This window comes from Benincasa hispida, chromosome 9 (genome assembly GCF_027475165.1).
Source record: "Benincasa hispida cultivar pf3 chromosome 9, pf3_genome.v1.1, whole genome shotgun sequence".
NCBI lineage: Eukaryota > Viridiplantae > Streptophyta > Magnoliopsida > Cucurbitales > Cucurbitaceae > Benincasa > Benincasa hispida.
In genome coordinates, this window is record NC_143486.1 from 23,416,965 (window position 1) to 23,436,138 (window position 19,174).

Below are 19,174 nucleotides of genomic sequence, written 5' to 3' on the forward strand. Positions count from 1 at the left end.
TTGAAGAAGTGTTCTTCAAACTTGGAACCAATAACCAGTCTTTCTTCTCTTATATTCCCTTCAATTTCAACTTACTTTGGGTTTCACCATCCAATCTGAGGTCCTAGAGGGTAGTAGAGAAGATCAAGTGGTGGTCTACAAGCAGTTAGAGTGAAGATTCAAACTGGATTTTAAGATTGAAGTCAAAGGTATATCTTCAAAATCCTATTTTTAGTTTAGGAACTTGCATGTTTCAATGCTAATTTTGATGGGATTAGAATGTTTAAGATCCTAATTGTTTTCGTTGATTACATGTTAACTCCAACAGAGTTCACAACTCACTCAGGATTTAGGTCATGTCATCTATGGTCATTATGGTGAAATATAAGTCTCTGCTATTAATGGTGTTATATAATGGGACTATTCATCTCGTGGTCTGGTCTTATATAAACCCTTTTGTATAGAACACTCTCACTCGCATGTATCCACATGAATGTTCAGGATTAGATTATTTATAGAACTTTACAACAATTATAATATCTATAAAGCGGGTCGTATTTATAGCGTCACTAGGATAAGGTACCCAGTCTTATCCATCTACTACAAACCATTTAGGTTATCACTTAAACATGATCCACATGTATGTCTCCAGGTACATGTTTAAGTTATAAAAGATAACCTTGGATGTTTATTAGTTTTGTGGGTTAATGCTACTAAATGTCAAATAAAATATCTTAGCTTTATTAAATAAATAAACTGTTTGTACAATACAATTACAAACTATAGAACCTACGAGATTTAGGGCATCAACCCCAACACTGCCTATGATGCCAGTCCTTTGATCTTTATGAGTGAGAGTGGGCAGATTCACCAATTCAATATACCTACAATTTGAGGATCTGTCCGAATAGAAAGCTAAGAACATAGTTATACATGATGGAATTCACTCTTTCCTGGTTTTAGGTAAGTAGATGAATTTTTTCCTTAAGAATTGATTTTGGATCTTGAACAATGAGGTGCTTCATTCTCTCACTGGCTAGAGAGGGGTCTAGTTTATAGTTGGACTATAACTAATTGTTCATTATAGGAATCAGTGGTACTGAAGGAGTTAGATGTAACTACAAAGGAAAACGGTAATTTGACCCAGTTGTAGTTATAAACGATTCGTGAATGGTCTACTTACTATTGATGGCTATATCTGTAGACACAGAAATATATCTACAGTGTGAAAAGTGCAGTCGTGGGACTTTAGTGGAGTGATCTGTAGTTAGTAAATGTTGATTAATTAATTAAATAGTTTAATTAACTAATTTTGTGTCATTAGAGTTTACAATATATAGGTCCATTAGGTCACGTTGCTAGCTCAATAAGGATAAAACAAGAAATAAATGGTTTTGAAATAATTTGAAGTGTTCAAATTATTTATGAAAAATTTTATATTAGTGTGATTAATATAAAGTATATTGATATACTATAATACACAGTTAATCATGAATATGATTTATAATTAATATTATGTATAAAAGAGAAAAATATTTGAAGGAGATTCAAATCAATATAATGTATATTAATAAAATATAATATATAGTTAATTATAACTATGATATTAATACTATATAATATATGATAATGGTATATTTGAATAAGATTCAAATATCAATTATATGACTGTGATTCATATAAATGCTATGAATTAAAATTACTATGAATGATATTCATATTAAAACTATAGGTTATGTGAGAGGATATCATTTGAATATGATTAAATTGAAATTAAATATATGATATTTAATTAATATTATTAATTTAATTAAATATATATTACACCGAATTTGATATATATATTAAATAAAATAAAATAACTCTCAAAGGAAATTATTATATGTTAAGAGGAAGGGAATTATAACTCCCCTCCATCATTATTTACTCTCACCACTTTTGAATCTTTGAGATGCACTCTATAATGATTACAATGTGATCAAGATTTTGAATATAAAAATCTCCATCTAATGCTCTCTGAAAAAACTCCCTAGCCTTTTTCCCTTTCCAAAACACAAAAGATCCCACAATCTCTATTCTTTGTTTGAGAATAGCAAGGAAGTTCTTTTTGTTGTGTCTTCTGTACGTGATCTTTTGAGTTTGTGGGAAATAATTTGCAGTTGAGTTCGAGAAGGAGCAGTTCGTGTAGAGGATTTGGGATTGTTCGTGGCTTGGAGAGGAAATATTGTGAAAATAGTCTTTAAGGGTCAGTATCTCTTATTTTTCTCTATTTCTCTCCAAAAGCATGCTTATATTAGTTACATTTATTATGTATGTTTTTCTCTGGTTTATGTGTCTTCAAAGTTGATTATACATTTGGAACAACGTTCACATGTTTCTGTGAGGAATTCTATTTCTTCAATGATAATACAAGCCAAAAAGGAAAAATTCCAATAATAGAAAAAATACACAATCACAAATATAAGGAAAGAATTAATCCTTTGATATAGTCGATGTTCCAACCAATCTTAATGACAAACATTGAGACAATAGTCAACCAAAATAGTATCAAACAACCCTAAACAAATGTAGTCAATCTTCAAATCTAACATATTGGAAGGCCTTCGTTTGGTCCAATTGGTTATAGGCAATTAACTTGGTTTTGAAGAAATTGGAAAGTTGGTGAAGAAAGATGTTGGGTGGAAGATATTTGGCAGCTTTCAAACTTATTTGATCAATTTTTTTTTAATACATATTAACAAAAATTGTAATAAGTTGATTGATGTTATTGCAAAAGAAGCAAAAAATTGTAATTGTTTTTCCTGTTTGGATGGAAATATTGTCTTCAATGGACTATACCGCCTTTGTCCACGAGGCATTAATAAAGAGGTATTATTTTAAGGGGGTGTTTAGCTCAGCAACATGAGTTGAGTTGAGTTGGTATAATATACCAACTCATTGTTTGGCCCACCAACTTTAAATGTTGGTGGAGTTGAGTTGGTATATTTTACCAACTCACCCCAACTCTTCCTTCTTCCCATGTTTTCAATGGCTCCACCCATCGACCACTGTCACACTCCGGGAACTAACTCCGGGCTCTGACAATCACCTTTGATTACAACTTTGAAGGAAATCGTACACGAGGATTTCTATGAGCAGCGGACAAATCATTCCAAATTACAATCATATATAAACTTTACAAATTATAGTCACAAACACAAACATACAGTTATGCATTCATTATAGAAATTATAGCATGATACAACAAATGATCAAGAAGAAACTCTGCACACATTTGTAGACTCATCGCCAAACTCCTTGATCACGAACGCTCAGACACAGTAACCTCGAACGCTCGTCCAACACGACTGCTACACTGCATGAACACCACGCACTGAAACCCAGCGATCACCTCGGTCACGGACAACCTCCACATAACCTCGACGGTGTCGAGTTGAGTATGACACTACCAAGAAGGCTACTTTGGTATTCTCGGTGTGAGAATCCAGAGGGTGGGCTCTGTGTGGACTTGGTTGGAGGTAGAAGACGGAGGAAACAACAATCGTGTAAACGATTGAGCAAATGGGAGATGGTTGAACCTATCATATAAGTTGATGCCCAATCGTTTAGCAAAAGCTAAGCGATCGTTTAGCTCATCGCTTAGCTACGCATCTGTCGCCTACAAACACTATACGATCGTTTAGCTCGCTCCAAGTTGTCGCTTAGTAAATCCTATTTGCTTGACAACTTCCGTGATATTCTAAGGGAGAAAAATCTCAAGCTTACAAAACTTAACATTAACATTCCTAAAAATAGGAAAACAATTTTCCTTTTATCTCACGGTTACCATGAAACTACCAATAACATCCTTCAAATGGTTATTAGAGAAAAATATTTAATTATACAATAATTAATATTATTATAAATATAAATGATAACCAACTTATCAGACTATATTCATAACCTATAGTTTTAATATTTCATCTCATCAAACATATAAACCATAGCTCTTTTCCTATTCCATGGTACTTAATGTAAATCTCACTTACATTAATCCTCCACTAGATGTATCTCATATACCATACCGATCATATCATATATAATCGAATTACCTCTTGTTAATTTGAACATTTCAAATCAAACTGATCCTCAACTGAATCCATTGAGTTACCAAGGGGGTCTTATAAACTTGTAGCTCGAAGCTCCAACGGTACGTGAATAACTGACTAAACTCTTTAGTCACGGGATCCACTATCCTTTAACTGTCAGACACTCCACTAAAGACCGATAGCTGAACTCTTCTTACCACAAATATATTATGTATCCATCTTAACCAATCAACAATGCGACAACCCTTCATAGATCTCTCATAAGTACAGTTGGGCCAATAACCGTTATGTCCCTGTAGTTACATCTAACTCCTTAAGTACCACTAAATCCTCTAATGAACATAAGTCATAGTCCTACTATGACTGGTCCTCTCTTTCAAAGAGAAGTTGTGGTAACTATGTTCAACCCCGGAATCAGCCCTTAAGAGATCAATCTCTCTACTTACCCCTGCTTTAGGGAAGGAGTAAATTCCATCTTGTGTAAGTGAGTTTCCAGCTCCCAGATCAAATAAGTCCAAAAAAAGGTAGACATGTTGAGTTGGCAATCTAGCCACTCTCACCCATACTAATCAAAGGATTGCCGTCAAAGGTAGGAGTTTCCAAAACACTCAGGATTGAGGTCGTGTCACCTATGGTCGTTTAGGTGAGATGTAACTCTCCAATATCAATGACGTTATATATAGAGTCTAGTAATCTCGTGGTCCGGTCTTATACAAACTCTTTGTATAGGACACCTTCGCTCGCATGTCTCCACATGAATGGTCAGGATCTACCATCTGTAGTAGTTTACAACACTTGCAAACCTCTATAAAGTAGACCGTATCCGTAGTGTCATCAGGATCAGGTATCTCACCTTAATCCTTATACTACAGACCTATTTAGGTTATCTTTTAAGGCATGATCCACTTTTATATCACATATACATACTTAAGTTCACATAAGATAACTAAGGAGTTTTGTTTATTGAATATGAGTAAATGCCATAATAAAATAACAATTATTTTATTCATCAAACAATGTGTATCATTAAAAATAACGAAACTCTGGGAGAATTAGGACACCAATCCCAACAATCTCCCATTTGTCTTAGTGAATCGGGAGACTAATGTACAATACAATTATGTACAATATACAATAAACTAGGGCATACCCTAAGTATCATATCAATCTCCCATCTGTCTTAATGATTCGAGAGACTAATGCACAATACAATATACAATAAACTAGGGCATATCCTAGTATCATCTCCCACTTGCCCTAGACAAGATGTCGCATGTCCCGCAGACCCAGACTCTCCAGGTGACTCTCGAACACTTTAGCCATGAGGGCCTTTGTAAAGGGATTAGCAACTTTGTGCTCCAATGCGATTTTCGTGACTATCACATCACCGCGATGCACAATCTCCCTTATCAGGTGATATTTTTGTTTGATGTGCTTACCCTGACAATGACTCCAAGGCTCCTTCGAATTTTCCACAGCCTCGCTGTTATCACAATAAAGAGTGATAGGCAAATACATATTTGGAACAACTTCCAAATCTGAAAGGAATTTCCTCAGCCAAATAGTCTCCTTAGTTGCTTCACAAGCGGCTACGTATTCGGCTTCCATAGTGAAGTCCGCGATGCATCCTTGCTTGATGCTTCGCAAGACTACAACCCCTTCATTCAGAGTGAAAACTGACCCCGATGTCGATTTGTGAGAATCTAAATCGGTCTAAAAGTCAAAGTCTGTGTATCCTGTAAGGATTAGATCCTTATCTCCATACATGAGCATATAGTCCCTCGTTCTCCGAAAATAGTTAAGGATCGTCTTGATCGTCATCCAGTGATTAAATCATGGATTGGGTTGATATCGATTGACAATCCCTACTGCATAAGAAATGTCGGGTCTGGTATACAATATTGCATACATCAAGCTTCCTATAGTAGAAGCATAGGGAATCCACCTCATCTCCTTAATCTCTTGAGGTGTCTTAGGATATTGATCCTTAGACAAAACGATTCTATGCCTGAAAGGTAACAAACCTCTCTTGGAATTTTGCATTCGGTACTTGATCAACATTTGATCAATGTACGACGCCTTAGACAAGGCTAATTATTTGTTCTTACGATCTCGAATGATCTAGATCCCTAAAACATACTGTACCTCACCCAAATCTTTCATTTGGAACTAGGCAGTTAACCATTTCTTAATGTCGGTCAAATATCCTACATCATTCTCAATGAGTAGCATATCATCCACATACAGTACAAGGAAAGCTACTGAGCTATTGATGATCTTCTTGTAAACACAAGGCTTATCAACGTTCTAATCAAAGCCAAACGATTTGACAACAATGTCAAATCTGATGTTCCAAGATCTAGATACTTGTTTCAGCCCATAAATGGACCTATTAAGCTTGCGAACTCTTTGCTCTTGATCTGAAACTATGAACCCCTCTGGTTGAGTCATATAGATGGTCTCCTCAAGATTACTATTAAGCTTACAAACTCTTTGCTCTTGATCTGGAACTATGAACACCCCCACTCGCATGTCTCCACATGAATGGTCAAGATCTACCATATGTAATAGTTTACAACACTTGCAAACCTCTATAAAGCGGATCGTATCCGTAGTGTCACTAGGATCAGGTATCTAACCTTAATCCTTATACTATAGACCTATTTAGATTATCACTTAAGGCATGATCCACTTGTATATCACATATACATGCTTAAGTTCACATGAGATAACCAAGGAGCTTTGTTTATTGGATATGAGTAGATGTCAAAATAAAATAACAATTATTTTATTCATCAAACAATGTGTATCATTACAAACAACGAGACTTCGGGAGAATTAGGACACCAATCTCAACAAACTTCGACGATCAACTCTGGGCTTCGATAACAACCTTCAATGACAACTTCGACGACCAACTTCAGGATACGAAAACCACCTCCGATGACAGTTCTGGCGACAAAATATGAACTCCGACAACCACCTCCGATGACACTCGATTGACCAACTCCGAGCTCCAACAACCTTCGCGCGACTAACTCTGACAATCAATTCTAGCCTTCAACATCCACCTCCAGTGACCCAACTCCAATGACCGATTAATTTCGACAACAAACTCCAATGACCAACTCTGACAACCACCTCCAATTACAAACTTCGATGAAAATCACCTTCGATGATGACCTCTAAAAGAGCAACTCCAACGACCAACTCAAGGCTTCGACAACCAACTTCGATGAAAAATTCCAACAACCAATGCTAATACCATCTTCATGTGACTAACTTCGGGCTTTGATAGTCACCTTCATTTACAATCTCCAACGAAATTCGTCTTTGATGATCAACTTCAACAACCTCTTTTGTCCGACCAACTTTGGGATTCAAAAACCGCCTCTAATGACAAAATTCGACAACTAACTCCAATATTCCTTCATGTGACTAACTTTAGGCTCTAACAACCACCTCCGACTAGAAACTCCAGCAAAAACCATCTTCGATAATCAACTTTGACAACCACTTCCGACTACTATAAAACTGATGTTTGTTAAAGTATGTTGTACGGTTGTTGATTATATAAAAAAATATTACTTTGTCTACATTAAGTGCAATATTTATAGGTAATGAATTCACATATCAAATGAGTATTAAGAATATTTAGATACAAAGTATGTAACATGTAACAAAAAAAAATCATAAAATGAAAAGAAATTCCTTGTGACATTTTCCAACAAGAATTAGTGAAAAATAGAGATTTGTTCTCTGATGATCCTCCAAATTTAGAGGAAATGAAACTGAAATTATTGAAGAAATGTGATGACATTCCATTGGTTGTTACGATGATGGGGGAGATTTAATTAAAAAAAATCATGACATAGTGAAAATATAGAGCAACAATAGAAAGAAAAGAAAAGAAAAAGAAGAAGATGATAATGAAATTCTTAGAGAAAAATTAGCTAGAATCAAAAGTTTTGATTTCATTTTAATTTCTCATTTTATTTAACCACATTTCTACAAGGAATGTAATTGATTAATTGTTGTTCATTGTCAAAAAAGAAAAAAAGAAAGCAAGAAAAGTTTTAAAAATTAAAGAAAAAATTGCAATCCATATTTTATTCAAACAAAGATGGGTAGAATTATTGAATAAAAAATTTTCAAAACGTAAATAGTAATCATAAAAGCATATTTTAGAGTTCAAAAAACTGCATCAGATACCCAAGCATATGAACTCATCTTTGCACCCCAAACATAGACATATGAACTCAAACCAAATAACTTTGTACCCCAAACACAGACATGTGAACTCCACAGATATACGAACTCTACAAATATATAAACTCCAGACATCTTATCTCAACTCAGCACCCCATATATCCCCTAAAAGAAAAAAAATTGTAGATCTTTTGAGATATCCCCAATGCAGCTGAAGCACGATTTATGCGAATATAAAATGAATTAGACAATATCTAAAATAAATTTAGATTAAATAGAAAATTGACTATACTATGTATAGCTTGACCAAAAGATGCTCTCCTTCACTAGTAATCTAGCACCTTTTGATATTTTGATACCAATATATGTAATTTTCGGTCACATCTCCACCATGTGGTTCAACTGGGCATCGACTGCAACAATTTTTTTGCATGAGTGTCATCACACTACCAAATTTGTAATCTGGCTAGATCAATCTAGAGTTCATAACTCTATGTCATGCAATTTTGATTCAGTATTGTATATTGATGAGATAGCTTGTTTTAGGCCAAATTGTGTGATCAATATGTTATAAAGATATCACTCAATAATGTGAAAACACATGAGTGGACTTATCGTCTGCCATATGTCATGACCATTAGTGTAGTTAGAGGTGTTAAAAAATTGATACGAATCGAAGTAAAACCACTACTTCGGTTCGATTTTTTATAAAATTTTTAATTTTTCAATTTAATCCATTAAAAATGGAGTTTTTCAGTTCAATCTACAGTTTATCTCTTAAAAAATCAGGGAAAAAAAATCCCAAATTGGGCCTACACTATAATTAAGTTTTAACCTTAATATATAGTTCAAAAGCTTTAGGTTTTGTCATACCTTACAAAATGGTGCGATTTTCATACCTGGGAGATGAATAATAAAAATATAACCTAATTAATAAATAAATTAATATAAACTGTTCATTAATATTAATTTTATTAATTATTAAATATAAATATATTATCTAGACTTGATAAATTTCAACTAATACCTTCACATTAATATTTTATGTTATATTAACTAATTAATATAAATTAATTTTAGCAATTATCAATATTTTAATTAATTTAATTTGTAATAATTAATTTAAATAATTTAATTATGCTTAAATAAATGTTTAATATAGCAATATTCATTTTTTTTTCATTGATTAAATACTTAATCAATATAACAATAAATTGAATAATACTAAAATTAATGACTACATCGATTGGTCTTTTGCATTTAATTAAGTAATTATTTAATGGTAAATTTAACACATATATTTAACTCCTGCATATCCAAACACAAACATTAATTATTCCAGACATTCAAATCTCAATTTATACCAATGAAGCAATATTTGTGATCCAAACAGTCCCTAAATATCACAATCTCTCTCATTTTCACTAAAAACCCATCCAGCTGCCCCTCCCACTCCCTCTATCCTTCAAGCTTTAATTTCCCTCTCCATTTCAACCCCTACTACCTCGGTTCTAAGAGTGTTCATTCTTCTTCTCCATCTCTACTAATTGCCTTGGTCATCTCTCTCACGGCCGCCTACGACAATATGTTTGTTGTTCATTGTATTTCTTTTTTTATTTCTATTCATTTTAAATTTGTAATCCTTGTTCTTTATTCTTTGAAAATTGTCTCATTTAATTTTATAATTAATTAAGGAGAATGACCTTTTTAGTCTCAAAATTTTTAAGAATATGTACGTTTGGTCTATGAGTAAATATAGATCTATTTGGTCCTGAATTTGCAAAATGTATCTTTTTAGTCCTTGAATTTTTTAAAATATGTTTAAAAAAATCCCTCAAATAACTTTATACCATTGTTTTAAATAATTGTTTTACATTTTAAATTAAAAGAATAATTTTTAAAAATCACATTCTCTCTAAAATTATTAAATATGATATAATTATTTTTGAAAAATCAAACAAAAAAGTATTTCAAAGACCTTTTAAAGGTATGTTTAAAAACTCAACAACTAAAAAAGTACCAAACACACCCATTCTTTAAAATTTGGAGATTAGAAAGATAGTTTTACTAATTAATTATCAATGTTTGATATTATCTTCTTTTTCCTTTTTAAATTTTTTTATTATATCGATATTTACCATATATGTCTAAATATTGTCTTAAAATGATCAATTATAGCTTAATTAAACCACAATCAAAATTTCATTAACTAATTTTAATACAATTTTTATAAAGTTTCTCAAAATTTCTAACATGGATATTTTCATAAATCCATGAAATCGATATTTTCAGACATTTTCAATATTAGTGTAATTGTGTAAATTGATACTTAAAAAAGAAAAGAAACTCAACGAAAATGTACACCGTGGCAATTAAAATAAAATTAGTGCTAGTTTCATGAAAAATTTACAGTTTGCCCAAAATCTTTATGTTATTGTGCGTATATATATAAGAAACCCTAACAATTTAGGGCTCGTCGTTTGCGCAGTTTCGCACGAGAGGAGGCGAAAAAGGATCTGCAGAAATGGAATCGGCCGCGAACATCGTGTACTCCAAAATCACTATCCTCCTCGGATTTTTAACACTCTTTCTTCTTCGTTTTTTCGATTATTTTAACTTACAGATTCGAAATCAATGATCTCCTTATTATTATGGAGCTTCATCGATTCGATCGCATATTTTTTCTTTTCTTCTTGTTTGGATGAATTTGAATGCGAAATTATTAGTCTTGTGTTCTTGTTTCTGAAAGAAATTTGTGAATATTTTTTTGTTGATGGTGGCTGGTGATGACGAACATTTCAGGCATGAGCCGCAACAATATGATTTGCGCTTCTGTGTAGACAATATTTCTACATGGGTTGTTGTTGCGATGAAGAATGTGCCAAAATGCTAATCTGAAGCTCTCCCATTTTCTTTTCCTCCTCCTTTCAATTAAATCAGAGAAAATCGACAAAAATGGCCTATTGAAAGTTTTTATTTGAAAAGAATGGTAGATGACATGGAAAAACCTACTCATTCGCACAAACAAAGGGGAAAGAATCTATTTTTCACCACTTATGGTAGGAAAAAACCATTATAGAAAAAGGTTCAAAATCACAATTGGAGCCCTTTTTTTTGCAACCTTCAAAGTCCTTTCAAAATTTTTCTTCAACATTTTGGTTCATATCTTCAAATTCGTACTCGAATAAGTATTTATGCACATTTTAGGAGATTTGCACCTTTTTCTTTGAAGATTTTGGTTTTATATTTTTCTGGTATTGTTCTTGATTGATTTTTATAGATAAAAAACATTGTACTCTAGAATGATTTTGAGGTTGAGGTATATAGATAGGATATGAGGTTTTACATTGACATGGAAGGGATCGGGTGGGGTCGGGCCAAAAACCGGGTTGGGATCGGGCAACTCGGTATTGGGAAAAACTCTCATCCATAGTATTATCCTACCGAACTCTCATCCATAGTATTATCCTACCGAACTCTCATCCATAACAAAAATGTAATGTTTTTAAAGAAGCTGAAGCTTGGTCGGGTATCAAACTTATTCCAACAATTATTAATTGAAGAATTGGAGTAGATGGCGGTTTTTGAGGTTCCATTCGAAAAAATAGCAAAATCACTTAGGAATAAGAATGACATGCACATGGTCGCAAATTTTGAAATTCGTGATTTGTCCGGACTTGTTTGTGGATTGTCTTCCTCATTTTGCTCGTATGGTTAATATAATCTCTATAGTTTATTATTATTTTAGATTTTATTTAACCACTTTTTGAATATATCTCATCTTAATAAAATATCCACATTTTAAAACTAAATTTATATTTGAAATATCCATATAATATTAAAACTTATTTCCTAATTTTTAGATAACACAATCTCTATATTTTATTATTAAATTAGATTATGTTTAACAACTTTTCGAATTTATCTCACCTTAATAAAATATCTAGATTTTGAAATCAAATCTATATTTGAAATACCCATATATTATTAAAACTTCTTATTAACCATATATATTTTTTTTCAAATTTCTATATTGTTCTCCGATTTGTAATAAATTAGGTGTATATGCCATTGATATTATTTTCTAAAAAAATGGCCATATGTTGATTGCACAAGAATCAACTTGATTGTTTGCTTGAACTTTGTCATAAGTTTTGTTACCTACACAAAAGGTTTCGTCCGTATAGGTTTCCTTGTCAATTCATTAACTGTTATCTGAAAGGAAAACATTTGAAAACATGAGTTAGAAGCTCAGTGAGTGACTAACATTTAAGCATAACGTTCATACATAAATTTCATATTAAAAAACTGAAACATAAATTAGCAATTATTATTCATGTCATCATCAACATCATATAGTATTTTTTCTTATCTAGCTAGACTATGCCTTTGTTTATTTGTCTAGAGTGGTCCTTTCGCTCACTCCTTATCATTCTTTATTGCATTAATACTTAACTGAAAAGGAACTCTTTTTGTTCACTTTCTACAATTATAATTTGCATCCTTAGTTGAGAGAGAACCTTTACTCAATCCCTTAACATCAACCTATAGCTAAAGTGGAGTGATCTCGACACTACCAATAACAACTTTTCATTTATTCATATAATTTTAGTTTAAGTTTTGTCATACCTTGGGTACTATTGCTCAGATACCTTCTCCGTGTACTTCAATATCGAGTTGTTCGGATACCTTCTCCATGTACTATAGTATCGGGCTATTCAAATTCTAGGACAAAGCTTCAGTACCTTCTCCGTGTACTTCAATACTGAGCTATTCACATTCTAAGACTGAGGTACCTTCTCCGTGTACTTCAGTACTGAGCTACTTATACTTACTTGCACATTCTTATATCTTAATGACTTAGTTGCCCAAACACATCCCATACTAACGCATCCTCATAGTCATTGTAAAGCATAACATAAATATAACATTAATGTGTGATGCGTTGATTGGTAACTATTTGTGAATAGTTGTCATAAATAGCTTTCAGCAAACATGCATTGCTAGATATTCATAAGCATTAACAATTTACTTAAAACATTTAAAGCATTTAAAGTCACTCACAGTCTTTGGAAATCCTCTTCATATATGCTTACTGTGCGTTGAACATCTAGCCAAATCCTTAGGCCTTAACTTGACTAGGTAGCAACGTTAATATCATGCGTCCATGCGTTGCGTCCATACATTGCGTTAGGTGTTCAAGCCTCCTACGCGTCCAAGCCTTTAACTCACGCCTACTGCCCATCACATAGCAATCTTTGCGCCCATCGCTCAGTTCATGCGCTCATCTTGTGGCACATCGACGCATGCCCCATGCGTTCGTCCGATTGCGCCCATCACTCTAACGCAACCTTGCGCTTATGGCTTCAATATGCGATGCATGGTTTAATGTTTCTCAATGCATCCTTGCACCAATTCAACCTCTAACGCATGCGCCCATCATCGTCGTTAAGCCCTTTAAGCTGCTTGCTTGTTCAACCCAAGCAGCTGCCTGCTTGCTCAAGATTCCACATTTAATTTACAATTTTAATAACTAATTTTCTAGGCCTTTTCTCAAGAAAGTTCCTTCTACAAACATTCTTTAAATTGTCTTAGCAAGCTTAACTTAAAATTTCAACTCAGAATTCCCCGTGGTTGTGCCAGAATCCTCAAATCATCAAGACTGGCTCAACTTACACGAGTATTCAACCTCCAGCCGGATTCTTCATACTCCAGCTCGATTCTGCTAGAATCTCCCTCCGACGTATCAACCCCAACAACTAGACATACTCAGGGTTTGAATGGCTTTAGATTTATTTCATTTGCCCGAGTGAATTTCTCCAAACTCCTGCTTGAAGTCGGGCTTTTCTTTTTAAACTAACAGCTGCATGCTCTCCTTTTAACATCAGGCTGCTACCTCATTCTTAGAGGATAATGTCAAACCTGAGTATGACAGTTAGCTTAGCTGATCAATCTTCAAGATGATATTTCCCTCTTGGCTATCAACGCAAGGGTCAGCTCCCAAGCCAACGCTTACGACCACATGGCCGCATACCTCCTTCTCAATGCATCACCCAATCTAGCTAACGCATAGCTCACTTAAAGGTTTTTGCGTTCCTCCTTTAGTCGCATACTTCTAAGCCAACTTATGTCCTAGCCCACGCATAGTTGTCCTATCATATCAACCATGCGTTAAGCCTTCCTCGTTTCATAACATAACTTTAGCATGCATCACATACTCCATCGTCTAGCTCATCATCTAGTACTACTATCGCATAACACCAACACATAGGCCGCATAGCACCAACGCATAGTACATCACTAATGCATAGTGTAGCATTGCCGCATCTAACGCCACATGCCTTCCTCGCCGCATGCCATCCATCGACGCATGCCTCGCACTGCATCATCGCATGCCCTCGCCTCACCGCATGCCCTCGCATCACCGCAAACTACCAACGCATTTCCTTCGGCTGCTTACCATCGCATCATAGCTTTCATTTGTTGGATTTTATGACCTAAAACTCGTAGTTTATAAATTAATAAACATATTCTGTTTTGTTTTTCGATAAAGTTGTTATTGAAATTGTAATCTTGAATCCAATAAACTAAGGCCCCGAGGCTATTTAATGTAGTTTGAACTTTATGTAGTGACATAAATGTGGATCAAGTTCAAATATATAGCCAAAATGGTCTATAATATATGAATAAGGTTGAGCGCCTTATTCTTGGGACACTATGGATGCGACCCACTTTGTAGTTAGTACAAACGATGTGATCCTGAATTGTTCATATAGAGATATATGAGTGGGGGCATCCTATGCAATGAGTTTGCATAAGACTGAACCATGAAATAGTCACTTTTTACGTTCTAAATGTCATTTTATGTATAAACTGACTATTTCGTTAATTGATGACCTGGGTAACTCAATCTTATTCCTAAGCTAACTATGAACTCCTATTCACTCGGAATTATCCTTAGATCTGCATAGGTGAGGGCAACTTAATATCGTTGGCCCAATAAGTCTCCCATTTCAGGGGTAAGATCGGGTGGATAGCTGGGAATATAGGGTGCAAGACGGAATTCACTCCTACCTGTTATAGGGATAGTAGATAGGTTGTTCCCTTTAGTACTGAATCCAGGTCTTGAACAAGGGGCCCCACCCTCTCCTTAGCTCGAGAGGGATTCGGTTTATAGGTTGGACCTTAAACCAATTGTTCATTAGAGGATCAGTAGAACTTAAGGAACAAGATGTAGTCTTGGGGGTAAAACAGTTTTTATGACCCAGCCGAGATTACGAACAGTCTGTGAAGGATTAACTTACTAATCATGGTTATATCAAATGGACACAAATATATCTATAGTGAGGGGAGTGCAACTACTAGACTATAGTGGAATAACCCGTTAGTTAACGAATGTTGATTAGCTCCGTCTAAAGAGTTTAGCCAGCTAATCTCGGATTGTTGGAGCCCATGATCTATAGATCCATTAGGTTCACCTACTAGCTCATATGAAATAAACTTAGAACAGTATGATAGAATGATTCGAATTGTTCGAATTAGGTGAAGAGAGAGAAACCGACAAGTATATGTGATATAGTGGTCGGGTTTTTCAGTTTAGAAATACAACTTTAATATTTAAATGTGATTTAAATATCAAGAATATGGATACGTTCATATTCGGAAGCTCGAAAATAATGGAAATGGTCAAAGATGTAAAAAGTCAAAGAGTTGACTTTCGACTTTGAAAAGTCAAACTTTGACCGACCTTATATTCAAATGTGATTTGAATTTCAAGAAAATGAATGCGGATTCATGCTCGGGAGGTCAAAATTAGTCAACATGGAAAAAATCATAAAAAGTCAAAATGTTAACCTTTTGGTCAAAGTTTGACTTTGACCAAATGACTATTTTGCCCTTTGACTATAGTTAGTGGGAAAATCCAAACTTTTGTTGGATAATTCCACTAACAAAATAGTGGGCTAGGTGTTGACTTATAGTAGAGACATTAAGCCCACTAAGATAATGGATTATAGGTGTTGGGCTTTTATGGATTTGGTTCATGCAATAGTTGCATGATTTTTTCTATAAATTAGACTTTTGAATTTGGATTTAAAACTCTTGCAATTTTTTCAAATTTAGTTTTTCAAAATTGGGCTAAAAAAAAAGGAAAAACCCAAAAACCAAAATTCCATCTTATTTTTTACATCTTTTTCTCTCTCTCGGTTTTCTTCATCCACCGGGTCCCACAACTCGGTTCTGAGTCCAGAGGATAGTAGGTCAACTCTAGTTGTGGTCCGTTCATGTTAGGGTCAAGATTCAACGAGGAAGAGCGATTTTCGGTAGCTACAAAGGTAATTTTAATTACTGTTTTTCCTTCATTTGCATGCATAATTTCCTTTAAATTAAAAGCAATTAGAGTGTAATTAGATCCTAATTCTGCTGCGTTAGATCCTAATTCCGCTGCGTATGTCTCGTGTTCCATCATCACTCACGCGTTCACCCTTGGTACCAATGCATCGCTTATCCTTGCCTTCAACCCTTAGCCTCTACAAGCCTTGGTTGCTACACACCAACCTCATGCGTCCACACTTCTCCATCAACACATGCCTACACTTTGCTTCCATACTTAACCAAATTCCCACTTGTTATATTATCTAAGACACGCATCTAAGTATTTCTAACACTTAGAATTTTCTTCCTCCATCTTCCTACTTTCTTTATCTCCTTTCATAATTTTACTTAACACGTTTGTTACTCGCTTTTGTAGGAAAAATAGAGTACGAGGTTGACAGTATTGAAGAAAGCAATTTATTTTTTTGCTCTTAAAAACAGTTTCGAACTTACTACTACTAGGTCAAACAAAACTTCGTTTGAAATTCGTTGTAAGGATATGTCTTGTGGATGGTATCTATGTGCATCTGTATATAGAAGGGGTGGTGTGTGGATTGTTCGGAAATTCATCGATATCCATAAATGTTCTATTGACATTGTTAAAGATGGTAATCGACAAGCAACATCCTGGATTTTTGCTGAATGTACAAAGTCATTTTGTAAAATGAATGACAAAGTCCCATGCCGACCGTGTGATTTGTAAGCTATATGAGAAGACAACATGGTGTAAATATAAGTTATGATAAAGCTTGGAGAGGTCATGAGATTGCCCTCAATTCCCTCAGGGGGACTCCTGAGTCATCATACGCTGGTTTGTCACCATTTTCAGCTGCGTTGATTGAAAACAATCCCGGTATGTTTCTCGTCTATATTTAGTTTAAGCAATTATATACACTCTACTTTGTCTTGTATAATCAATCTAAATGTTTATTACTTACATGAACATATACAACACAAGAATTTGATGATGAAGGTAGGTTACAGTATTACTTTATGGCGCATGCTGCTTATATAGATGCATGGAAATTTTGTTTTCCTATTATCTCAGTCGATGATGCATGTTTAAAGTACAAATTTATGGAGATATTATTGCCTGCTTGTACACTTGATGGCAATTCGCAAATCGTACCTCTTGCATTTTCCGTTGTCGATTCTGAGAATGATGCATCATGGTCTTGGTTTTTTCGTAATCTTAAAGCTGTTTTTGGGGATTCTAACGACCATGTTATTGTGTCTGATGGTCATAAAAGTATAGCCAAGGGTGTTAGTTCTGTTTATGATTTTGTTGAACACGGGTTGTGTGCATTTCATTTGTATAAAAACCTTATTAATAACCATAAGTCATGTCCAATTGAAGACACTTTCCATATATGTGCAAGAGCATATACAATTGGAGAATTTGAGTATTACATGAGGAAATTGGATGAGATTGCTCCGTCCATTAGGATTGAATTATAGGATGTTGGCAAATCCAAATGGGTTAGGGCATTTTGTCGGAGGAAAAGATATTCCTTAATGACAACCAATATATCTGAATGCATGAATTCGGCTTTAAAGGAAGCACGCGAATTACCCGTTATTGGTTTCCTTGATTCTATCTGTAGTTTGGTTCAAAAATGGTTTTGCAAATGTCGTAGTCATTAGAGTTTCCAGCATTCTGAATTGTCAATGGATGTAAGTGTTCTTTTAGTTACACAATATTTGTATTCGATTGAGCCTATTATTAATAGTAAAATTGTAAGTTTATCGTCTCTGTTTTTTTTTTTTTTTTTTTTTTTTGTAGTTGTACCCCATTAACCAGTATGAATTTGAAGTGTATTATCGCTCTAACCAATTTGTTGTTAACATTCTGAATCGTACTTGCTCATGTCGGTGGTGGGACCTAAACATGATTCTGTGCTCTCTGCATGCATTGCATTGTCTCGTAGGAACCTTCAACTATAGTTATATGCACATGATTTCTATCGTGTTTCCAATCTATGTTTGTTATACAGAAAGGACACGCGACGTATTGGCAATGTTCAACAATTCACTACAATCATGCAATTGGCAATGATTTAGTTCTTCCTCCTAATGTCAAACGTCCAGCTGAGAGGCCTAAGAAAAAAAGGTTCACTTCTTGTTTATAAAACAAAGCTACAGTCCGCTGTAGTCGGTGCGGTAAGAGGGGTCATAATTGTAGGTCTTGCAAGGATCCCATACGACATTGAATGCACCTATAGTGTTATATTGTTTAGTATTGTTCTACTTTACATTCCTTCTTCAAACAGTTCTTTGATGTTCAAACTTAATATTGTTTATGGAAGAAATTGCTATTTGCATTAATGATTGTACATGGAACTGAAAGTTAAATATTACTAATTTATGTTGTTTGTTCAAACCTTTGTACTTTCAGTTCCCAGAGACTAGGCGATCGTTTAACAAGTCCAAACGATCGTTTACAAAATACCATACGATCACTTAAACTATCTACACGATCACTGAGTAACAAAATACTATACGATTGCCTACCCAATGCTAGACGA

General features: G+C 34.4%; 1 pseudogene; it reads left to right on the forward strand.

Moving 5' to 3' along the window:
• The first annotated feature begins 17,357 nt into the window (after positions 1-17,357).
• Positions 17,358-18,859, forward strand: LOC150033695 (uncharacterized; annotated as a pseudogene).
• The last annotated feature ends 315 nt before the right edge of the window (positions 18,860-19,174 follow it).